Source organism: Ciconia boyciana, chromosome 2 (genome assembly GCF_034638445.1).
Source record: "Ciconia boyciana chromosome 2, ASM3463844v1, whole genome shotgun sequence".
Lineage (NCBI taxonomy): Eukaryota > Metazoa > Chordata > Aves > Ciconiiformes > Ciconiidae > Ciconia > Ciconia boyciana.
The window spans coordinates 151,135,940-151,161,958 of NC_132935.1; the positions used below are offsets into that span (position 1 = coordinate 151,135,940).

Here is a 26,019-nt window from a genome sequence, read left to right on the forward strand (position 1 = left end):
AGGAAGGATACTTGTTCACTCCTGGCTTTAAAGATGCATGTGAAAACATTTTGATTCCCAGTCAATTGCTGATGCTAAGTAAAAAAAAATTTGTCAGCCTCTCTGAGAACAGTGAAATTATCCACCTTCTGAAAATGTTTTCACACTTAACAGTGAGGAAAGAAAAAAAGGCATTACTTCTAGTTTCATAAGTAGAGAGATCAGTTTATAACCTAAAGATGGGATCAGACTACTTATACAAACATGGGACAGAGAAGTCTACAAATCCACTGACAAACAATTCCTAAAATAATTGTGTCATGTATTGCTTTTTTCCTAAGCACTGTTTAAATTCCCTAAAATCATGGAAAAAAGGACAAGTATCTTGCCACTTTGCCCCAGAAAAAATAAAATAGGTTTTCCAGTTATCAGAAAATATCTGACATGAACAGAATCACTGTATGCCTTTTTGCTGCTACCTTCAACCACATTCATATGCTCCACTGCATTTTTATTTCATTTTGAAGATACCGTAGAATGGAAGCAGAACTGAGTCCAGTACTGATGGTCGATTTATTATGAATCGAGCGTCTCCCCACCAAGGCAACCCTTCTGCAGAATCAGGAAGTTCAGAATCTAGCTGCAAAAAAAAATTCCTACATTGCACTGAGGACAGGCTACTCAGTAAGAACAACTAGATTTTCTGTCAACACAATGTTTTTATTGTAGGACACACTCAAGTACCCTCAAAAACAAATATACATTTTACATGCTGAACAATTGCCCCTATAAAATAGATCCAAAAATTAATTATTTAAAAGGAGTCTCTACTCTCCCTTCTTCCTTCTCACTGCTATGCCAGGTATTAAAATACTCCTTGGCTCAATTTGTCTTTAACACATAGGCATATTCCAGTATTTTGGGGGCTATAATTTTGCTTAGTACCCTAGAAGCAGCTGTCCCAGTCTACTGTATTTCACATAATTCAAGTAATGACATAACAAGCTTTGCTTTAACAGTTGATAGAAGCACCACAAAACGTTCTGCTGAGATCTTAAAAAGGTAAACCTCACCCAGTGATCCCACCAGACTTCTCCACATTTCCTAAACCTTTTCATCTACGTAGTTGTATCTGGTTGTGTAGAGAGACTCAGCTGTCATTCAGGACAAGTTCATTTGTCACAAATCAGTGGTGCTATAATTGGCCTGTAGGAATGAAAATTTCTTATAACAATACTTAAAATATTATTTTAGTGAGTGTAAGACACCCACACCGTCTGTTTAGGCAGCACTCATTAGCCATCATCAAGTCTGAACCGCAACTAATGCAACAACGATTACTGGTCTTCCCTGAGAACTTGCCTGTCCCGATTCCCAGCACAGGGTGTGTATGGTAGGAAGGCTGAGCAAAACCTTGTAACCAGCTTGCACGCTCTACAGCCACCTCTTCAGTCCCACCAGGACAAACTGCAACCCAAGGATAACAGACTCATCCATTCCATGTCAACTGTGGAATTCTTATAATACTTTGACATGATACTTTATGGAAAGGAGGTCAAGAGAAGTAAAACACCGGGGAAAGTACCTGACTTCTAGTTTAGTATAAAATTATAGATATTTAGAACTTATTTTCAGTCACTTAACTTAGGCGTCTATCAATCCAGAATGTATTTATAATGCCACCACTACTCTGTCTCTGTTTTGCTGCTTTCTGATCCACCTGTGAATAACATGCACATGGCCTGAAAGTTAGCTTTGTGTCCTCCACATGAAAGAAAGCCATGATAATCTAAAACTGTTTGATGACCCAAGCCCACTAACCCACATTCTTCCACTGCTAGCAAAGGTCTGACACCACCTTCCCGCTCTTCAGCCAACTTCACATAGGAGATAACAGTAACTAAGAAAAACCCAAACCCCTTCAATATTTTGCCAGAGTAAAAGGTCCATGTAGTACAGAATCCTATCTTCAGGAAAGCCAGGACAGAATATCTAATACACACTGAAGATAACACAAGTAAAAATTATTTCCTCCCCCAGTGACCAGCAGCACAACATCTGTTTGAATCAGACTGACTCTGGACTATTACCAGTAATACCGGTAGATTTGTAAAGTTCCTTGTTGAGCCCATTTTTTTATTTTGACTCTTCACAATATCTTGTGAAAATAAGTTCTATAACTTATGCCAGGTGTAAAGCACTTTTTCGCATTGTGTTTGGTACCCCAAATTCTCAGAAGTAGTGAATAAATAATTTCCTATTTCCTCCCACTATTTATAATTATCTTTCATGTCTTCCTTCAAGCATCTCTTTTCCAAACAAAAATTAGTTTATTTACTTTTTTTCTTTTAATGGGGAAGCCATTTCATATTTCTGATGTTCCCTGTTACCTCTCTTTTCATTACACTGGCTAAATATCCCAGGAGATTTAGAGTTACATCACTCCCAGAAAAGAAGCAAATGTTCAAGCATTCACAAAATTTTGGGGGGAAATAATTTTGCTCAGGATTTTAGAAACAGGCTGTGGATTTTTCCATTTCTTTTCTGTCTGTACAGAAGCTGAGGAACTTCCCAGCATCTCAGCAAGTATGTAGGAGTCAGGGCCCAACCACTGCCCATACACAATAACTGGGTCACAAAATTCAACACCCATCATATCATATGACTTGCACTGGGTGATGGAACAGGGACACATGCTCCACTTCTGATTACAAGATGCTGTATCACTTTTGTCTTTCTTGATTAGGGAAAAAGAAAGAACCCACAGCTTCACCACCCTACTGCAGAGTTATCCTCCTGGTCTCTAATTTTTTTAAGCCAAGCTATTTCTTGTCACCCAAACCTCAAAAGTGGGCCTTTTCTTCATAGTGCAATTCAAAAATATGCTTTCATAATAACATATGTTAAAAGAAAAGTGTTTGTAAAGCCTAATACATATGCATACACACAACATTCTTCTATGCTTATTCCAGCTGAAAGTGAAACAAAACGATTTACAGCAGGATGAGAGATGGCATAACGGTGACAAGTGCAGTAATTCCAAACTGCATATGAAAGTCATCACAATCAGAAAAACTGTATTTTGAATAACATCATATAGGTTGTCACAATCAGTCATCAGCTATGAAATAAACATATAATAAAATAATATTTTGATATTATGTTTAAGAATAGATGTATATAAGTCTGTTTTCCCTGGCACGTCTGTTGAATATGGCAAAGAAAACACGAGATCCCCACCTGCAGCTTGTGAACACTCTATAATGCAACAACCAAGATCAATTATTACAAAAAGCTATCTTTCCAGAGTACTTTTTATTCATGGCATAACAAGGAAATTGTTATTTTGAAACAAATTAAGTTTTGACACACATAATAGCTAACTAACTTAAAACCCTAGAGCTACCATTTGATACTTTCTATAAGATGTTTCTGCTACAGAAGATTCTTCCCTTTTAGCAAAGATGTTGATAAGTTCACACATTAAACCACAACTCTCCATCACATAATAAAGCCTTCAAATGCAACACCTCCTTAAGCTAGTCATTACAAGTTACACACTACAATCACTTCTTAATTATCTAGAAATAAATACAATATTGATGAAAGTGCTAAGAAACACATTTAAGACAGCAAATATCTAATGGAGAACGGAGAAAAACAAGAAAGGATTCAGAATGCTTATTAAAATGAAAAATGCCTTCTGCGATTACTCAATAGGAAGCTGAATACAACTATTCACTGGAATTAGCAAATTAAGTTTGCCTTCTTTTCTCTGAATTCTATTAATATACAGACATCACGACACAGAAGAAGTCTGCACATGCACTTGCATGCATTTTTATTTTGTTTTGAACTGGGACGTCTTGTCTTTGCAAATACATTTAGAGAGGCAGAAAAACGTGATAACTTCTGCCTTTAGATGCATCTTCTTTCATCTGTCCTACACACTTACCTACATTAAATTTGTGACCAATTCCTATATACATTGGTAGAAGTTTATGCACACTAAAAATAATTAAGAACCAGCTAATTGTTTATATGACTGTTAGAAAACAAATTAGAAAATTCCTGGGTTTGGTTCCCATTTTGTTTCTTGGACCTTATATAATCATAGGTTCTAGTACGATCATACCTTCACGTTTTTTCTCCATACCTGATCAGCTTAACTATTTGAAAAGAGCCATTTAATTTAGACTCGGGAGTTGTACTGCTAAAGTAATTATGTTCTATGTAAGAAAACATTCAGATTCTTAATCCCTTAGCGTCTGTAACTAACACTGCAGCCTGTGACTTCAGATCCCTTGACTATGAAAGATTTGGGTTGGACATATTGTAAAAAGATTGTGCATTTGGTCAACAGTTTCAAGACAACTCCTTCAGAATTTTACTTGTGATTAAGATCTAATTCCAGGCTAACAAACTACATGCTGCCCACCTTTGAAAAGCTATCAGTTTTAACTGGAACTACAAAATTAAAGTACATATCCTAAAAGTTACAGTGCAATGTTACTTGCAATCCAAAATACCTGTGTGCTCTGAGTGCTTAGAAAGCAACCATCCAGTTATGTGACAAGATTTTGGGACTGCCATACAAAACAGATGCTTTGGAAAGACACAGAGACCTTCCCTCAGCACTCCACTGCAGAACACAAGACCACCATTACACCGGAGTCAAGCTTGCCTTCTGGTTTAAGAACAGTAGCTGCCTTGCCTTCATCAAGGTCTTGTTACATGTAGAAAGGGGGAAAAAAAAAAATTAAGGACTATCAGAAGAAATGCATTCATTTTATTTACATCTCAGGAACGTACCCCTCAGGGGAGCATGACAGAAAGCTTCAAGACATTCACATGAAGATTTAAAGGCAGTCATTAAGGGCTGATTGGAGGTGGACCCCTATATATCAACATATTGCTGGTGAGTTAATGACAGGCAGGATAGGAGTAGACAATGAAAGGACTTTGAAGGGAGGTCTGGTACCCTGTATATAACTCGGTAAGAAAGAGAAATCCTGCAGAAGAAAAGAAAAAGAATGACATGGTACAAGCAACAGCCTTGTAAAATCTTTGCAGCAGAACTGTGTTGCAGAGAGAAGCATGACTAGATGCTATGTATTACAAGAAGAGAGAAGAATGCTGCAGTAATTGACAAAAGAGATTATGCGATCCAAAATACTTTCAATGTTTAAATCCATAAGAAAGAATATATCTTATAACTATTATTACAGGATTTGAAATGACTAAGACTTAAATATAGCCTTGACATGATGCTGAATTTGGAAAATATTTTCCTGTTTATGAGCTCAAGAGACAGAATAATGGCATCATTCACAGAAGATCAAGAAAGGACATAAGAGGAATTTTAGAAATGGTAATGAAATTATGGTATGAATTGTATTATTCAAGACAAAAAGTAATGTGCTTTTTAAAATTACAAGTTTAAGAGTTTCCAATAATTTACTTGAAAACTGATAGTAATAAAGTAATAATATTAATAAAACTTTCCAGTGCAATTTAACAGTAACACAATTTTTTTTTAAAGTTGACAATATATATTCAGACATTGCAAGCAATGAAAAATTTACTTTATGTTTTTGTAACTGATATAATCATAGTTTTAGCTAGTGACTGTATGTCAGAAGAATTAATCTTAAGCAAGATGACCGTGTAGAAAAACCAGTCTTGAACAAATTGTTTTACAATCTGCATCCAAAACACATATAAAAAGGTAAAAGCACTAGTGTTGATCCAGGAAAATAAGGCACAAATAATTCAGCCTTTCTAAATTAAACTTATTTTTGTGCATAAAAATATTAATAATAATCGATAATTACAATAATAATTATTATTAATGCTTTTTTAGCTTTTCATTGAACCCAACAACATGGTTAATAAAAACCAAGGTTTTTTACTTCCCTCAGATCAAACTAGAATTCATTACCTTCTTTTTTCTGTCCCCAACTGATCAACTAATACAATACTTTTATTTGCTATTGTCTCTAGGGAGTGAGCAACTGAAAAAATGGGAAGAGGAAGCTGTTCCATTAAAATAGTCTTAAAATAGTATCTCTCTAGAACGATACATTTCAATTTTAAAAAAAATCCTACTGCTGTGTTACTTTCAAGTAATGATTTATTGGGGAGGATGCCTCTGTAGCTTCTAAGTTAGGACTGACATTTGAACAAGACAACCAGGCACAAGTAAATCAAACTGGAGTAAGCCTAGTTTTCGATAAAGACAAGAAGGGTACTTCTATCATCACTCAAAACTTGGGAGAGACAGGTTTCTTCTACTCCACTGAGTCCAATGAAAGCAATGCACTTTCACAAGAACTTCTAAAACCATGTTCTTCAACTAAAATCACTGTTCTCCTACTCCTTTTCTGACAGTTTCATTATGGTTCAGATTTTCATTATGGTTATGAAGAGACGAAGGTAGGTATTGAACTGTCATATCAAGGAACACAACCAGCTCTCACCCATTATTTCAGTTCTCCCCAGACAACTTCCTCCACAATTAATCTGTCGGAGAACCTGTCGTGTTAATCACATTTCTCAGTGCAAGGCAGACACTGCCCAACTTCTTTACGATGCCTTTGGATCTCTTGGTCCTTGACAACCAGCTACTCCTCCCTTCCCATACAAGGAGCTGCACACTGTACATTTTGAGCAGCAATACAGAGGATTCCTCTTCCCAGTCATCTCCTTGCCTACATCCTAATAAGCGTACTATCAATGCCTTTGCCCCACACTTCTTTCTTCCCATTAGAATCAGAACAGTGCTTAAATCATCATGGTCCTTTATCTACCACTCTTCAGAGAAATTCAGTTACAGAGTCCAGGACAGATTTTTTTTTCCCCCTAGATATTCTTCAATCTTAAAGAAAACACATTATTTTGAAAAAATATTCTGAAAAGACAGCTACGGTGTTAGAAAAACAATTATGCATCTATAACATTACCCTACATTGCCCATAGCAGTAACATTCACAGAACAGATGTTCACTGCTTTTAGTAGTTTCAATGCTGTCCAACAGCAGTACTGAACTCAAACTCAGTAATGCTCCCTGGTTGAAGCAGCAAGAAATCTTTGTTTTACCTTTCTACTGCAGAGTACCAGAACAAATGATTGTTGGCTATGTAACGTAAGCCTTAGCCTAATGTTCATACTTACGGCTGCTATTCTTCAGCTGTCAAACTGAAGAAGAATACCAATAAGCTACACAACTCTGTTACAGCTGATTTAAATGTAAGTGAGAATCAGCCAACATGCAGAGGAAATACAAGCTTCCGGAAAAAACACTTATCTCCCAGCAAAAAAGTGATGTTCCAGCGTATTTCAGATTATTACTTAAAAGCATTTGAACTGAGTATCAGTAAATACCAGCTCATGAAAGAAGATTTTAGTAAAAAGGCATGTGCTAACATTATAATATTGCTTTCTGACTTCTAAATAAAACTGAAGTGGAACACCTCAACTTGAAACATTTAATCAGGCAGGAAATCGAAATCTCATATCCAATTTTCTTTCACCAAAACCTCTTTATCCTCAACATTACAGTAACTTCATTTATTCTTAACATTAACAGGTGCTGTTTGAATTCAGTGCCAAAGAGAGGATAGGACATAAGCGTAATATTACATTTGGAAACATGAGTGAAATTTGGCAGAAGCTAACGTGTTGAGGTATCTAAGACACTGCACATGTGCTCCTTGCAGTGAACTGTGCCAACTATGAAAACTAAACCACTTTAAGGTAAGATGTCTTGCAGATCAGATGTATGGTCTGCACTTACTTCATATTCCAAACAATACAGGGCACAAAAACCAATCCCACAATGGCTCTCTGTGCACACGTATTTTCGTTCCGCTTTACAGCCAACCTCAAAAGGGTGCAATAATACCATCATTCAACTTATTTTTCATTATTGCAACTTTACAGCACCCAGGAATTGTACATCTAAAGAAGTCGTTCATGTGTGAAGGCAACCATTGTCTCATACTGAGAAACCCAGAAGATTTAGCAGGCTGTAGCTAAAAAGCAATAGTTAATATGACTATTTTCATTGTTTCACTGAGTAAGGTTTCTCACAATTTTTTTTCACTTTCAAGGTAAGTAACTCATTAAGAGCCAAAGTTGGTTAATTTCATTCTTTTACAACTTTGCCCAGGTAGAAGCACAACTTTTGAGGGTTATCACAGAGGGAGCAAGCAACATGGAAACACATGCAGAAAGTTTATTTTTGAATGCTTTGTAAGTTTAACAGCCAGCAAGTTTCCCAACTAGGTTATCCCCTCCTAATATCTCCCATTTTCTGTAATCTTGCCTTCTTTATCTGAAGAGAGAAGGAATTTTTTGCACATGTTATGCCACCACTTAGGAAAAAAAAGAAAAAAATTCTTTAACTTTGTAAGTAGATTCCTAGTTGGGTCTCCCAGTATAGCCTGCACATTCAGAAAATATATTTGATTTATTTTAAATCAAAACAGCTATAAATTCCCTGTTGTTTTCCTGTATTAGGATTCAAAATCACAATGTCTATCTTAGAAAAAAAATACAAGTTTTTTTTTTAAAAAAAAAAACCTCAGCGTTGAAACAACTCTAAAACTTCATCCCCAGAAGCAATGAGATCAATGGCAGACATTATTATTCCATTTCCTTATTACAGCATCTCAGGTTGTTAAAATATTTTCTGGTCAAACATTAAGTAGAAAACAGTACTCAAACAATTGCTAAGAATATTAAATTAGAATAAAACCAGATTATTTAGAGGTAGATTCTACTACTCTTCAGGAGTAGAATTTCCTTTCCTGGAAAGGAAAGAGAAGAATTGCATCTGTGGTCCAAGAGAATATCTAACTCATCAGCCTGCAGGGTACTTTGCACAGGACTGCCCCATCCTTCCTGATGGAATTGACCATAATGCAGCCAGAAACACAAGTTGATGGATGCAAAACAGCAGGCAAGAAGTCTGAATCTGCAGTCTGGTGGTTAGGTCACTTACCTAAGCACAAATGACTGGGTTATGGCACTCTTGTAAGAAGAGAAAAATGTGGGCTTGAGGTCCCTCAGGTTAAGAATTACCTAGAATCAAGGCCTCCTACTTCTTGGACAAATAAGCTAATTAGCTGATAGTCTACTACATATAAGGTAGGTATCAAAAGTATCTTCCTAAGAGAAAACTGCAGAAAGTGGTATGGAATTTATTTTCTGATTAATATAAGGGTTATATGAATGTCTAAGGTATACCCTGGTTTCTGACTGACCAGCTCCACTGCACCAGCACTCCACATTATGGATTTCAAATTCTAGCCAGGAAATCAGAATCTCATCAGTATATCATCCTTAGGGGCCTGCCTCCTTACTTTCTTAGCCAGAAGCCTAATCTTTATGAGCTGCAGTGTTGAACATTAGAAGGCTTAAGTTCTTTTTTAAACCTGGGATATAAAACCTTCCACTGCATTTTAAACAGTGTTAAGTGTTTGTTTCATTTTTTCCAACACAACAGCCTTTAGGATTTTAAATGGGAAGAAAGTAGGTCAGGTCTTCCTAGTGAAGCTTTTTCAAACTCTTTTTTTTTAAATTTTGTAGTTAAATTCTGCAAAATGTATTCGCCTTTTACATCTTTCATTAATATCTTAAGAATATAACTCTTTGAAGAGTACTTTGATTTATCAAGAGCCTTAGAAGTAGCAAGTATCTATAAATATTAGTTAGAAAAAAATTTAAACATAATTCCAGCTTTTGATTCCTTTGTGATAGGTCTGACTTATCTTTGATCACATATTTTTGCACTAACATTAAAAATGCACAAAGAATTTGTCTGTGCACAGATCAGCCACAGAATACTGATCTGAACATTTAACAGCCTGAGGAGAAAAAAAGCAAAACACACAAAGTGGAACCCACGCACTTGAAGCAATCAAACATCTGCCTGCCTTTCAACACCACTTTCATAGGATTGCCTGCATTCCTAAATTAGAGGATATACTGCGAGTCCCTACTGTTTGAACAACCTCACCACTCAAAGACAATGTTCAGAGAGTTTAAAATACAAAATTTTCTACCTTTGTGTTTCTGTTGGTGCACTGCAATAATAAGGAAGCTACTATTCACTTCTTTTATCAGCAATAGTACAAAGAATAAGACACACCCTTCTCAGGGAACTGGAAAAACCTGCTATGTGAAAGCTGAAAAGTCTCTGAGTACCCATACCTTCATTTCCCTCCACGTTTCAACAAAAGAACTGAAGGGAGACTGCAAGGACTTGGCCTTAGCCTAGCAAAAGTAAAGCTGAGCAGAAAAGCAAGGGCTGTGTATAAACACACTGAGATTATTATAAAATAATTAGAAAAAACTATTTAAAATAAAAGGACAATCTTGGCACAAGAACTGCTTATTACCAACTGATGATGAATAAATTTAGGCTGAACATTACAAGCAGCTTCCTCATGTTTAGGGCAATTTTGCATTGGAACAGGCTTCTAATTAAAGTAGTGAGAGAAAAAGGCCCAGCTGCTTTTAAGACAGCACTCCATATGTCTGTGACTGTATGACATAAAGCCTACAAGAGCATGAAAATAAACTTGATGAATAGGGAGGTCCTTTCTTGTCCTGCGTTCCTAAGAGAACAATAACTGTCAAGCAAATAACATCATTCTGATACAACTCTAAGATATAACCATCTGTCAGGCAATACCCAAGAATAATTATACCACAAAAAGCAAAACCAGATATTAATATCACAGCAGGACAAACTTTGCCAAGAATAAACTTCACAGAGTATCTTTCCATAAAACGTCTTAGACCCGTAACCTCACTTCTCATAATTTCATGCTAAAAATTTGTTCCCTCTGCAAACAAGAGCTGCAGAAAGCACACATCTCATGCAGCATGCGTTCCCAAATCTGAAAGAGCTTAGCCTGTTTGGTTTCCATGCAACTAGGCAGTTCTATCATCTGCACCCCTAACATTCTGCACGCATGCAGCACATCATCTTACCCGAAACAATATTACATCTAACACGCTCAACAGGCTCTTTATTTGCTACAGTGATTACTACATTCAGCTCAGGCAGGATGATTCAAAACTGGCTTTGCTACTGAGAGGTTCAAATCGCCACTTTTGCCCACATATCATTAACCAGGAAAACTGCAGCAACCATGATGGTCTAAGACATTGGTAAGACACAATCAGTCCGCAGAAATAAGAGTCTACTAGATTAAGCTTTGTAGTTTGAAAGAGCAGACAGTCTTTCAGGCACACCAGCCTTTCAACTTGCTTGACATCTAACGATGTATGTAATTAAGTATATAAGTTGGTCTAATAAAGAACATTATCTCTACCCACAAGCCTCTCAGGCCAGGAGACTGTTTTACCCTACCAGGTACAGGCCTGGCTAGGGGGGATCTTTATATCTGTTTTATTATTGCAATGTATCTGAAATTGAAGACAAGTTGCAACACATTTTTGGCCGATAGACTTTATCTGCTTACTCACAAAGTCCCTGATCACATCATGCATCCTGTTGTTCCCTTCTAAAGGCTCATTCTGAAACGCAACAATTGAGTAAATCGTAGAAGAGGGGAAAGTATGAGCACTCATCAGGAGTGCACTCATCATTGAAGGCAAACCAAACACAACCATCCACTACTACTCATAAAACACAAGCTCAGGACACTCAAGGAAATTACCTGGGAGCATAAAAGAGCAAACTATAGGAAATATTTTTTTCTATACAATACCTGGTTAAATTGTAATAGGCAAACCCCAATTATTCAAACAAGTACTTAAAACACATTTTGAGAACAGATTCTTTGGCTGCTTTCAAACAAATGGTCCAGACACAGCCTGTCAGAGACAAAAGTTTTGCTATCAATCTTTGTCAACAGCTAGACTGCTATACCAAAACAAAGGCTGCTTTACAGCTGTTTGTTATTCTCTTTTCCTATACATCCTCTCTTGGTCACTTCTGAAGAAAGTATAACAGCTCTTACATTCTCATCAGCAGACCTACAGTACATATTTTTTCCTTAATTAGTACACAATTTCTCTTAAATTTAGAATTCAAAGGCAATTTCCTTTTTTCAGTTGATTTCCCCTCTCCCTATCCCTTGCAAAACCACTGCGGTTAAACACATAGAAAAGTTTTGCAGAACAAGAATAAAACTTGTGTCTGAGATGTAAAGTTTATGTAAATTAATCTGAAACTGTATTTTCTTAGCTTTAGTCTCATAGCAAAGCACAGCGCATAGTAGCTGCAAAGGAGCATTACAATCCATTTTCAGTTAGTTTATGTCACACCACAACATTTTAGTTCATCTGCCTATACTAGAATACCAATGCTTTTTTAAACTTGTCATCAAAATAGCATACACTTTTATTCACTATGGGAGCCTGCAGATCTGATTTATAGTATATTCCAGACATATGACTGTATAATTCAGACAAGTTTAAAAAAAGTATGCTGAAAGCAGATACTACCAAGGACTTCCCGCTAGCCCTGCTGCACGTTAAGAGGACATATTTTACTTGACCTACCCTACTAATCTCAGCGAGTTGGTCCTTAGCAACAGATGCAAAGCTCAAATGACCACTTTCAAATCCTTGCTGCAGCTCCACCTCCAGCCTTTGATCATTTTTCGTCTGGAAGTAACAAATGGATTCCTGCTCCTTGGCCTACGTACTCCTCGTAATCCACCAGCTGATCTCTCTCGCACTAGGAAGTGGGATTACTCATCTCAACTTTAGCTGCATTTCTCCCCATCACATACAGAAAGGGATATACTGAATACTAATAAGACAATTAAAATTTATTTAACTGTTTTGATTATTTTGCTATAGCATTAGGTATCAAATTACAAAGCTACAACAATACAATATATACGCATTCTGACATTTAACTTTTGACATTCAGCAGTCTGACCGAAAGGTAGCTAAATTGTAGGATGAAATCTACTTGAACCAGTTTTCATTCTTCTAAGTATTACAAAATTGTAAACACACAAATTGCTTGAAGTGTAATTCACTTTTGCGCAAACTTATCTTAAACTGGAATAAAGTTAGAAAGAATATTTTGTATCACAAAAGGTCTTTACCTTAAGATAAGCATTAAAAACAGTCAAATTGAACTCTTCAGAAACACTGTGGGCACTGTAAAGCATACAAAAGGAAAAGCTGTCTATACAAAACTAACTTAGAACACTCAGAAAACATGCAGACATTAAGAATTGCACCTATCTCAAAAGGCACTCACTTTCTGTCTTCTGCTTCTTCCAAGCTGCACCCACAGACAATTTACAGAATTCCCTATCAGATATTCTGATTACTCTCCTATGTTCACCCCTGGCCAGTTTCCAGGCAGCCTGAATGATTTTGCTATGCCACTGCAACGACAGCAAAGGAATCCCGTGTCCCAAGTAGCACGGGGTTTTTTAGTATATTATTTTGAAACAATGCTTTTTGAAATATTATCTTGGAAATGACTGGGGTGATTCCTGTATACAAACTCTGGATCTCAAGTGTAATTGTTTATGCTAAGTCTCAGACTGATAAAGTCACACAAACTTGCAGGTTTTATTAGCAAGGGTTTTTCTGTTTTTTCTTTATTTATTTATATTTAGTTCCAAGTTTGTAGAACTACATAGGTCATTCTGGCAGCTGGTACGGTCACATGCCAAGTCATAAACCAAAGTCTCCCATGACAAAATGTCAAATCAGCGACCCTCTGATGAGACACCAGCAACAGAGAAAGAAATCTGCCTGATCTTGACTGCTAGAACACAGCGTGGTTGAGCTACACGGAGAACAGGTCTCAGCATCAAGTCAGAAACTTCCACAATAAGTCCAAGCCAGCCTGACCATACTATTCTCTCTTCAGTATTGTCTAACGAAGAAAATGAAAAGCAGAACAAACCCTATGCCCCATGACAATGCAACTTACTGAGTGGGAACCACTGACCTAGACGGTGGTACCGTGACATTAATTCATACGCTAGGGCTGAAACCAGTTTCCTACTTGGAGACAAGAATAGCTCGTCCCTTAACTCCTTCGAAAAGGGGCTTTTTTTTAAAAAAAGTTTTTACCATCTCTCTTCTAGTTACAAGATTCCTGTAGAATCCAGTAAATTAGATGAGCTTTTCCTTTGGCTTTACTTTTTCTGGGGTGTAGAACTACTACTCTATTCCCTTCCAACAGAAGTTCAGGAAGACTTTTCCCTGAAACGTGCTGGTTCCACCAAAAGAAAGGTAAGCACCTGACATTTTCCTTTCTTCACCTCGTCATTCTTTTTGCCTTTTTTCCTTGGCCTAAGGTAGGTTTCACTGTCAAAGGAGGCAGGGAAGACTCATTAGTGAGAAAGGTCTGCTGCCACAATCATCTAAGACTCAAGGTCAAATGTTTCTCTTAGTAACAGCTGTAGACACACACACATTCAGTCTCCTTGCAGTGAGGGCTGTCTTGTACTTGAGTACATACACTATAATTTTTATGTATAGTAAATACGCATTTGAGAAAGAGTTTATGCATAAAAACACCCAACCTCCAGGAAAAAAAAAATCTAATTACAAATAACAGGAAATTTGTAGTTTCCTATGTGTTTGTAACCTCTAGTTTCTAAATTTGTAAGTGGCTCTGCAACAACGCAACCACTGGATTTTGGATTGCCTTTCCTATTACAGTCTATATCCAGCAAAGAAAACATAACATAGTAAAAACCATCACAACATTTGGCATGAGGTGGCATGACGTGAGGCTTTCAGTCAGGCTGTGGTGTATTCTTACTTCCCTGTTGGGGAAGCAGGCTCTATGTGCCTGTCACATATGCCCATATCAAAACTCATCTCTAGTCAAGCATTCAAGTGGGGAGGTAACATCTCAGCATCCTACTCAGGAAAGAGCTTTGGAGAAGAACAGGTCGTATCATTACTTACTAATCCAGAACAACACATTATTACATGTAAGGTCTCTAAAAAGTATTCCAAGAACTACAGAGAAATCTGCTTCTTTCTAAAGGTAGGAAAAGAGATACAGAGGAAGAGGACACAATTTCTATTACCCAGGAGAAGATATAAGGCAGCAACAGCAGTGAGACATTAACATTTGTTAAGACAGAAGCAAAACCAAGACCTGTTTGAAAGAGGAAGAGGGTAACAGTATGCTTTTAATTCATGTATGATGGAGTAGCACATAGGTCATAAGGCCAGCACTAACTGGAGAGCACAAAAGGAAAGTGTAGCCCTTTGCTTACTGTCCTCTCAAATGCACACCTAAATAGAAGGGAAATCAGCATTTGAGTTTGACCAGCCAGCGAAGGAGAAGCAGCCCACTGCAAGGAAAGCAATGAAGACATCTGGCCTCCGCAATGAGGACACTGTCTGTGTGGACTGGGAGCCAGGAGCAAGAGAAGCATGCTGGAATCCTGCAGACAGACCACAGCAGCTCCAACCACATCCTGTGCAGGCACTAGAAGGACACACTCATATTTTTATCCCAATGCTGAGGGACCTTACGAGCTGCAAACTAGCAGCTAAACAAATGTTTAGCCGTAAGAACCACAATACAGGATGAGATTTGCTTTCAGACAACAGGGGATAACTTATTATTTAGATCTTCATAATATGGGCAAATAGAAATCTCAATTAACACATGTAGCTACTCTGACATACTGGGAACTGTTAATACAAACACACCAAACAGCCACAGAAGGTCCAACTACTTAATACTTTCCTGTTTCTATAGTCTGTTAGTCTTAGACCATATCACTGTGCATGCCATGTTTTCTTTTCAGGAATCTGGAGATACTCCATTCATATAATCAAGAAGGTGGTTTTTGTTCCTGAAATACGACCACGATCTCAACTGACCAGCTTGTGAAAATGTACAATGCACCTGCTGGCACCACATGTCATTCCAGAGGCTTTCACCTCTGATGACAGCAGGTTTAATAAGCTGGAGTGTTTTGACAAGTAATGCATGTGTCTATTGAACTGATACATACATTTTAAATATTAATGCTATATCCAAGCTAGATGAAAGCATTAGAGAAGACAGAATAAGCAATTTAATAAGGTGGGACATTTAATTCCCTGATGTAAGCTAGCAGCATGTAAAATGGTGAGTTCAGTACCATAAAGCAATCAGAATGCCTCCTGTTTTCTTTCAAATTTAATTGCTATCACCCACAGAAAGCCAAAACCACTAGCCAGAACTCATTAAATAGTGTGATAGAGCTGAAAGTCTGAGGAGTAAAATGTAAATTCAACATCAATGAAGTGGCATTTACTCAACTGTCATCGTTGATTACACTTGTCCACCTACACAAAGGTGGACATTAAAGGTGGAATTAAACATTGTGTTACAGCTGCTGTCTGCCTCTATTCATAGAGCAGTAAAAAGTGTCTTTAACTAAAACCTATCTTCCTACAGAATGTTTTAATTCAGAGCAATTAAAAAAAAAATCTAATACCGCCTTCGGTTTGCTGAGCCAGAAGGGAACCACTGGTAAACAGTTACTGGGTTGAGGCTACCTGTCTTCACATTACAGGTATTGGTTATTATGTTTCTCTGTACTTTTTTCAGTCAGTTAAGGTGATGATAACCAACCAGTAATGATTTGGGTCACCCCCTACTATCTCTTCTCCAAATATGAAAAGAAAAGGAGCATTTTGCAAGGTTTCTGAAGTTCCCTTGGTATTCTATGACTTATTAAATATAATTAGCAGATCAGCCAAGTCCTACTGTGAGAAAAGGTTATTGAGTTTGCAAACCTTTCCTAACAGGTGTCACCTAAGACTCCTGTGCTGTATGGAATGTGGGGGTCTTTCTTTCCAAAATTCAAATATTTGTCATATTAATGTCTGCACATTACTTTTTAAATCAGATATCTAGAAAAAAAAAAGTTTTACAACTCTGCTATAATATCCTTCTGTACCTAAAATACTTAAACTCTTCCTCCACAGCCATGTCAGCTACAGATGCTTCCTTTTAGCCAAATTTCTGTATTGGTTTTTAACACCCTTCTGTTCCCACCCCAACCTTTTTTTCTTTTGAAATGAAGGTATTTAACAGTCTTCATTTATCACTGTGAACAAGTTCAGTAAAAAGCCCTAATGAGAAGGAATCTTAATTATCTTTAAGTAATAAATGCATATTTATCATTACATCAGGAGTTAATTAATATTGAATACAGTACATAGTGTTAGAAAACAGTTTTCATAGCTTCTAGGAAACAAAAGCCGTTTACAGCTGGCACAATGAAGTTTTCAACTTTTTTCCAATTGTCAGACTGTTCCTTTGACTCCCGTTTCCTCCAGTAACTGCCTTGCAAACCCTTCCCTTCCCTGTGGCACTCACAGCAGAACTTTCCAGATCTAATTGCCCAGGAAGACATTTTCCTCCACTGTTGCAGTCCTGAAATCTGCTATTATTTCTAGTCACAATTTCTCCTTCGGTCTGGGTGCTAGCATGCCCACCATCCGCTAGTAGTTATCTTCCAGCAGAAACGAACAGAGAGAAACTACGACAGTATTCAACCATCCACATTTGCTAGGTGTAGCCACGGTTCTAAACAGAGGACAACATCCATCTTTTCTACACTCCTTCCAAAAATGTGTTTGCCAGATGACTGACTTCTATCTTGCCTCAGTACTCAGCTGCTGCACATTATTTTTGCTCTATGTTTTAACCATCAAGATTTCTTGAAGCTGGATTAGTCCTCCCTGAGAAGCACCCATGGTGTCTCACCCGACCTGTTCCAGGTCTCATAGCCCAGGCACATGACTCTCACAGCAGTCAGATGAGGGACCAAAGGCACCACTCAGCACCTACCTCAAAGCATGCCATTCACAGTTTTATCCCCTGAGGTTTGTTTGCCATTTTGATACCCTTGCTCAGACTAGTCGTGGCAGCTGGAAGGTGGCCCAAGTCACTGTCTGTATCATATATCAAACACACGACAAGCTTTTGAAGCAGGGAGCCACACACTACAGCTCAATTGGGGCAGTTTAAGACTTGCTGGGCTATAGTACTTGTAGTGTCTTCTTAATACCAAGACAAAGTTTCTAGAACATCTAATTTTGATGTTATTAAAGTAACAGATTTGGATCTTTGGAGAAGGAACCAATCTTTGAATAAGAAACCTACAACATCTCTGTGGTACAGACTGGATGTTTCTTTCCCCATAGGAAATTAAATGCTAGAACTTAAGTTGGCGGGATTGAAGTTACAGGTTAGCTATATATGTAATGGAGGTAATACAGACCTCCTGAAGCAGTTAACCTTGGAGACTGGGCAGCAAAATGCTCCTTTCAGGGTCTGTAGGATCTACAGATAGCAAGAGAGCAGCAGCAAAGCCAGGATAGGGTGTGCCCCAGGCAAGGCAGTTAACAAAGGGCTGCTGTTTGTCCTGGTGGGAGCAGCAGCAACTGTGCCTTGGGCTGGTGGGAGGGAGAGCATTAGGGGAGGAGCAAGGATTTTTAGATATGACCTACAGAGTAGAGATTTCATACCCTCGTTAGACTTTAGCTTCTATTCACCTTAACAAGGGAGCAAGCTGCTCATTCAGAAGTTGGTTTTGGCCACTTCTCCAGCACTGCTAGTCTCAAGATGATGCAGCTTCAGCGTTCCCCCTTCTACAGGCACATTTCACTTACAGTGCAATCCTAACACAAAAGTTAACTGTGTTCACAGCTTCCCAAATGACCCAGATTACAATGAGATAATTAACTGCTCATGAACAGCTATTCATTGAAAGCCTCTATCACAGTATCTGTTAAGCCATTGAAAACCTTCATTACTCTATCTGTCAAACCTCTGAGAAGAAATTTAAGACTGTTTCTTCAGATCAGTTCTCTTTTTGCGACTCTTCTGGACTGTGATAAAAAGAGCAAGGCTTTATATCAGCTGAACTTGCAAGGTGTTTTCTAAAAACACAAAAAAATCCCTCTCCATCTGCCAGTTGAAGCTTCTGATTTGGCCACGTGTAATGTGTGAAATAATTATATTCCACTCTCTTTTATTTATAATTAGCAATGTTAAGTCCATGGCTTTAGATAGCATTCATGGCATATTGTCTGTGAAACAGCAGCTCTGCATTTCACATCTGAAACTACATTGTTCCTTTCGGAACAGCTTCATTTGCTAACATGAAGCTCAGTCCACCAAACAATACATTATGAATGCAATTAAGATTTTCTATGCTCTTTATATTAATGGATGTGTACGTTTCCAAGTTCTGAGACATAATTAGTAGCTCTGAAGCAGTTTTACTCTATTCTTAAACTTGTTATACAATTTATAGTGCAATGTATTTTGTAGTCAGTCATCATTAGCTGTTGGCTGTATTAGCAATACACTTTCCTCTTTTTTTCAAAACTTATACCATCATATACAATGAAATAACATAAGAAAATCTAGTCATTCTTGACTCAAAAAACAGAGGCTGTCTTTACAAGACAATAAAGCAACACATAATTAAGAATACTTAGACCACATACTGCTACGATGGTGTTTCACAGCTTTATTTATTAATACTAAGCATGATATAAAATTATTATCCTTGGTCTCTCATACTAACCCACACATTATTCAGGACCATAGAATACAAGCAAGAGACTAGTCCAGTATCAGAAAAAGGTGGGCAAAAGAGTAATCACAAGGTAATCCTACCTGGATGACCATCTTTACTTCAACAGGGACATAAGATATGCATTTTCCAGACTGTGGAACTGAGAATCTATGGAGCCTGAAGGAAAAGGAAAGGCTAATAGTAATATAACATTGGTTCTAGTCTAGTCTATGTTTTTATTCTAAATGTTAGGAGCATAAGTTTAAAGTAGTTAACTTCCTAACCACTGTTTCTCTATGAAGCCCTGCAGAAATAAGAAAAGTCAGAAGAGACCTATTTAAGACAGGGGGTAGAGAGGATTTCAAGTTGCAAATTTGTTCTGCCTCCATGCCTGTCCTAGACAAATTGGTCTTAAAGCAGTAATTAAGCAAAATAATGACTTCAAAATGAGCACAAATAAGCTTTATCTAACATAAATATCTGTAAGACTTCACAGACATATAATCACATTTTATACGTGAACAATATGCAAGTTCTGGTAGAAAACTTTAGGTGTAAGCCTTCTCCCATTGCACTTAATGGGTCTGTATTGAAAATCCTTTAAGCACCTGTGACTTCATACTTGTAGTAAAGACGCTCATTTCTTTGCTTCATGATAGCTAATCACTCTGCTTTGGAAAGTCAGCAATAACCTCAAAACCATTACTAGCTGTGCACACTGACATTCAGCAAATGTCTTTTTCAACACTCCACCTGGCATTATGCACTGCCTACTCCTCGCACAAACTGAAAACACCTGATGTCCTCTGTCCTGGTTTCGGCTGGAATGGAGTTCATTTTCTCCCTAGTAGCTGGTATAGTGCTGTGTTTTCGATTTAGCATGAGAATAATGTTGCTATCACACTGATGTTTTAGCTGTTCCTAAGCAGTGTTTATACTAAGTCAAGGACTTTTCAGCTTCCCATGCTCCACCAGCGAGGAGGTGCACAAGAAGCTGGGAGGAGGCACAGCTGGGACAGTTGATCCAAACTGGCCAAAGGGCTATTCCATACCTTATGACATCAGGCTCAGTATATAAACTGCGGGGAGTTGGCCGGGGGGCAGCAATCGCTGCTCGGGGATGGGCTGGGCATGGGTCAGCAGGTGGTGAGGAGTTGCGTCACTCGTTTTTTTTCCCCCTAGGTTTTGTTTCTCTCTTGTTGTTTTCCTTTTCATTACAATTTATTATTGCTGTTATTATGACTATTATTATTAAATTTTCTTTCAATTATTAAACTGTTCTTATGTCAACACACGAGTTTTCTTACTTTCACTCTTCAGATTCTCCCCCCCATTCCAACAGGGCGGGGCGGGGGCAGGGGAGGGTGTGAGCTAGCAGCTGCGTGGTACTTAGTTGCCGACTGGGGTTAAACCACGACACTCCTCTTAGCATTAGCAATAAACGGCAGGAGCAGAAATGGAGCAGCAGACCACAGAATGCACGTGGGGAACAGAATCAGAGCAACCCTGTTACATGTATGGCAAGCACCTAACAGTCAAAACAGGGTAGAAAACATCAAGACAGGCCTATTCTTTCTGTGTTCATGTCACCATCTCTTCTGCATGCTGCAAACTACAATGTTCTCATCTCCAATTTCATAGTTCTATAGTATAGTTTGTAGTTACAGTTTATGGATTGGTGCAATGATTATCTTTAAATACTGATGTCACTGAGGATGTAAACAATGAGTTCATCTCGGGAGCTTTTGGTTGCAGGCTTATTACATCACTGACTATACTGCACATGGTTCAAGAACTAAGAAAGCTTGAATTTTTCTTCTTTAAAACCAGCAAACAACTGCCAAAGTTGATTTTTTTCTTCTATTAAAATATTATTTTATTTTAAAAATGTCATACTTTAAGGTGGTACTGTCTAGGCTGGATTTGAACTTGATCTGTTATTTCATGTAAGTAACATAAGAACAGCAACAGTAGGATCACATTAGCCTTCACAGCTGAATGGAAAAGTGACAAAACCCAAAATGCTGGCCACAGTAACAAGATGTGATCCCAAGAGATTAAATATACTGAAACCCTTTTACATTAGCAGCTCATCTTTTCCCAGAGCTAACAACTGGGAGATAAGATTGATTCTACCCATGATTCATAATGTAGACTGATAAACCATTTTCAGGACAAAACCTGGAGTCCTGAAATCTAGTCTGCCTAATGCTATTGTTTCAGAACACATGGAATTTGTTAGCCTTCCAAAGTGGGCAGAAAATTCAAGTTGTGTTCTTTGGTAGCTAAGCATAATGAACATAGATATTCAAGAACACCAAAAGTAAAGTTTTGTGCATCTTCAGACATGCACTATTTTTGCTTTCTGCTGGTTTTCCCCTAAATGCAAGACTGCTACCTGAAATAAAGAGCATGTGAATGTATTTTTATCATTTATCTCTGCCTTTGGAAACTCACTTGTCAAAGAACTTTGCTGAACACCTCATGGCAATGCTCAAAATGGTTCTGTAAAATACACAAATGTGGAGTCAGAGCTGTTCTCAGACCTGCCATACAGCCAACATGACATGGGACAGAGCTAGGGGTCTGAACTGTCCAGGGATGTTAAGGATACTGCACTGTAAAAGTTATTTGAAGTGTATGAAGTGGTGCTTGCTCCCTGTCTCTCTACTTCTGTAATATAGGGCAAGGCACTGTATTAGATAAGCACAATATCACTTGTGATGTAAACACCCACAATCCACTGAAAGCAGGTATAAATGAATTCTGTTATATTATTATATTTCTAACACTAAAATTAGGAAGGGACAAGTTAATATGCTGCATCTTTTCCTTAATGAACAAGGAACAGCGGCAACCAGGATGAAAACTTTTCAGGAGATGGGATCAGGAAGAGTATATACACCGCAGGCTGGGATTAAACTGCATTAGCACAACTATGTGGGAAGCTTTCAGGACTCCTACACATAGTTCATGTAGTTCTAGACTACATGACTTGCTTAATTCACTGCCACAACTTTCCAAAAGATACTCTCAAAGACAACTAACAGTCACTTTGCTAGCAGCAAGACTGGATTTTTTTCCTGCTTTTACTTATTACCATAGCAAGTTCTACAGTAAACCTTAATGCAGAGGAACCAGTTTAGAGGGAAGATGCTACTGAACTACTTTTTATAGATCCCTTCTGCTCCCTTCCATATGCTAGAGATAAATGAAAGGCTCACAGGTGCCCAGGTGCTTGCCACATAAAAAGGAGAGATTCAGCACAGGAAAGCGGAACTAAGGCTGGGGTTTCGGCGAAAGGCAACGTTACAACATCATAAGAACAGATGGGAGTTGCAGCAGATTCCAACAACGTCTTCGTGAGAAGCACAGTACTCCCACAAGGCACTCAGGAAAGGACTGGAAGTTGCCACTTAGAAAACATACTTGTGACCGCTTCCTATCAGGAGTTGGGATGTCCTATAAATGTTAACAAAAATGCAAATAAGCATCCAAAGTAATAGTACATTCATTAGCCTGCTTTCTCTGCACCTTTTTATACTTTTATACTGCACTCTTAAAAACTTACAGCTCTGACACCTGCCTAATTTAAAATCTAAATTCCAAATTGCATGCTACTACACAAAAAACATTTTATTACAAACACAAAAATGCCATACTAGCTCAGGTTCAAGGTCCATCTAACACAGTATCCTGTCTCTAATAAGGACTGCTAGTGGATGCCTGAAGAAAAGAACAAGAACAGAGTAAGCATACAGCAACCCCTCCTTGATGTGTCCTGCCAGTTGACAGCAATCTGCAGCTCTGGGACTTCCTCTGTCTCCTTTTAAGTGTACACATGTAAATATAAACACATTCACATTAAAGTCCAAAGCTACTCCGAGTCCAAAATAATTTAAATCAACTTTTCACCACTTAGGTTACTGCTTTACTCCTTTTCATTCTCATGAATAAACAGGCACAGTAGAAACTGATGAGTCTCATTCATTCATTCCCTAGCTCTATGAGATTAAACCCCCAAACCTAAATTAACTGTTGCTTTAAGACAGCTTTTAGAAGCTACATGCAATCACCCATTCTGAATACAAAAAAACTTACTCAATCCAAAAAGTGATATCTAGCAAAATCCTAATGTTAATTCTAAGCGAAGTTTGAGATTTGATCATCCACATCAATTAGTGCAAACAATACTTTCAGTAAGTGAATAACCTAGCTGTAAATTAAGATCTTTCTGTAAATACAGCCAAGCTGTAAACATCCCTCCATAAAAGGGACCTGAAGGATGATGATAACACCTCATACCAGAATTCTAATTACTATATTTTAAAATGAACACCTACAAAAGATAAGTTTAACAAAAAAAATTCCTCTTAAAATGGGGGTCTTGATCTAAGTAAACTTAAAAATAAGAACTCTGAACCTCATCCAAAAAATCGAACTGTAAAAAACAAATGCTGAATTCAAGTACTGAAGATCACCACGAGGTCTAAAGATGCTGGTCACCACTGTCCAGACTACTCCATCGCCTTCATAAGGAAGAACTCCAAAAACCACTGAAAGCTATTGCCCCTGAAGTTATTCTACAGTTTATTTAGAGGGAAGGAAAGGCAAAGGTGTGGTGAGCTGTTTAAGAAATCAAATCAAACCAAACCAAAGAAAAAGCTCTGGAAATGCAGAAAGGCAGTTTGTTATAAATACAGATTAAATAAAACGAAGCTAGGAATTCAGAGGTGAAAGCACAGAAGTAGCACACAAAGGCGCCTACTGCTCTTCTGAGCTCTTACATCGGGTATCATAATTTACGTTCTTCCCATGCAACACACCAAATTAATAATGCTATTTATTGCTCAACACAGATTAAATGTAGGTATTCACAAAATCAGTAAGGGGCTGGTTTTTCACAGGTGAATTAAGTTATTCTGAGCCAATTCATAAAAATACCTCATGGTACTGACAACCTGTAAATTAAAGTTTATAGGTCTCCTGAGCCCGGCTGCGCAGTCTGATGTCACTTAAAGGTTCAGTCACATTCATTACTTGCTATAAACGAGCTCTCCTCAACTCCTCCCGACAGCCCGGCAGGTTTTAAAAGCCAGGCACAGCCGAAGCACCAGCCGTGATTAAACGCACCTCTCCCCCCGCCCTCTCACCCACCGGGTGGATTTCACCGCGGTGCCCGCCGGCAGACCTCCGCTGCGGGCCTGCGCCCCGCGGGCGCGGATCGAGACCTCCCCTCACGGTACCGCCGCGGCTGCGAGCGGCCGCGGGAGCCGCCTCAGGCCGAGGGAAGACCCCGCGCGGGCAGCAGGGCACGGCCCCGGGGAACTCTCCCGCCGCCCGGGCGCCCCGCACATGCCCGGGGGGCTCCCCCGGGCAGCTCCCCCGGGCGGCGGCTGGCCGGTGGGGGCGGGGGCCATCTTGGAACGGGCGCCCCACGCAGCGGGTAGGGACCCCCACACACACCCCCGGGGCCCAGCCCCCACGGCCCGGCACCTGCCACATCCCCTCACGCTCACCAGCCGACCCCCGGCGGTCCCGCCGGCTCCGCGCCACCCCGCCGCGCCCCTCGGAGCCCCCCGCCCCGGCGGCTCTCAGCGCCCGCCCCGACCCCGGGGGAACGCGGGGCCCCCGCCAGCTCGCGGACCGCCGCGCGCGGCACCGCCCCCCCTCGCCCCGAGGAGGCGCCTGCGCGCCGCGGGGCTGCGGCTCCTACCTGCGGCCGGGCCTCCCGGGTGGCGGCGGGCGCGCCCCAGCCTCCTCTACCCGCGGAGCCGCGCACCCCGGCTCCCCATCGCCGCCGCGCTGGGCCGGGACGGGCGCGCCGGGCCCCTCCCACGGGGGCGGGGCTCCGCGCGCCGCGGAGCCCAACGGCCGCTCGCCGGGCGCGACCCCGGCCCCCCTCCCCCCGTCCACAGACACACGCCAAGGAAAGTCTCGCGCTCCATTGGCTAGAGGAGGGAGGACCGCGCAAAGCGGAGCGCCGATTGGCCGCGGGGGAAGGCGGCGGCCCGCCCCGCGGAGGTCGCGTGACGCCAGGTGGTGAGGGGCTCGGCGGGAGCGGACTGCGGCCCGTGCCCCGCCCTGGCCGTCGCCGCCCTGGCCCTGGCCGTAGCCGCTGTGGCCGCTGCCGCCGCCGCCGCCGCCACCCGGGCCGGCGCGCTGCCGGGCCCCTCGTGCGTCCGCGTGGTTGTGCCTTCTCGCAGTTCGGAGCTGGGGAATTTCGTCAGCGTGGCAAAAACTGGGGCTGGGGGAGTCTGCGGGGAGTCTGTCGCGGAAGCTGAGGGGAAGGAGACCTGCCGGTTCCCGCTGTAATAGCTGGCCACGCAGCGTGGCGGGTGTCCCGCAGCAGGGGCGCACCGTGCTGCCCCACGCATGGCTCACCTGTGGTCCGGGCCCTTCCCGGCCCTCCCTCGTGTGGGACCTCCTGGTGCTGCCTATGGCCAGGGGACACCGTGTTGCTCCACAGTGCCC

The 26,019-nt window shown here is 40.0% G+C and overlaps 1 protein-coding gene across 8 annotated transcripts in view; it reads right to left on the bottom strand.

Annotated features, from left to right (window-relative positions):
- The window catches only part of MPP7 (MAGUK p55 scaffold protein 7), a 161,435-nt gene extending 136,059 nt beyond the window's left edge, over positions 1 to 25,376 (bottom strand). For 7 of the 8 annotated variants that reach the window (XR_012041229.1, XM_072854521.1, XM_072854519.1 and 4 more), the window contains exon 1: positions 25,262 to 25,376. The gene's annotated coding sequence lies outside the window, so the exon portion shown is untranslated. The remainder of the gene's footprint in view (positions 1 to 25,261) is intronic. The other variant, XM_072854522.1, reaches the window with a different exon arrangement.
- Positions 25,377 to 26,019: the final 643 nt, after the last annotated feature.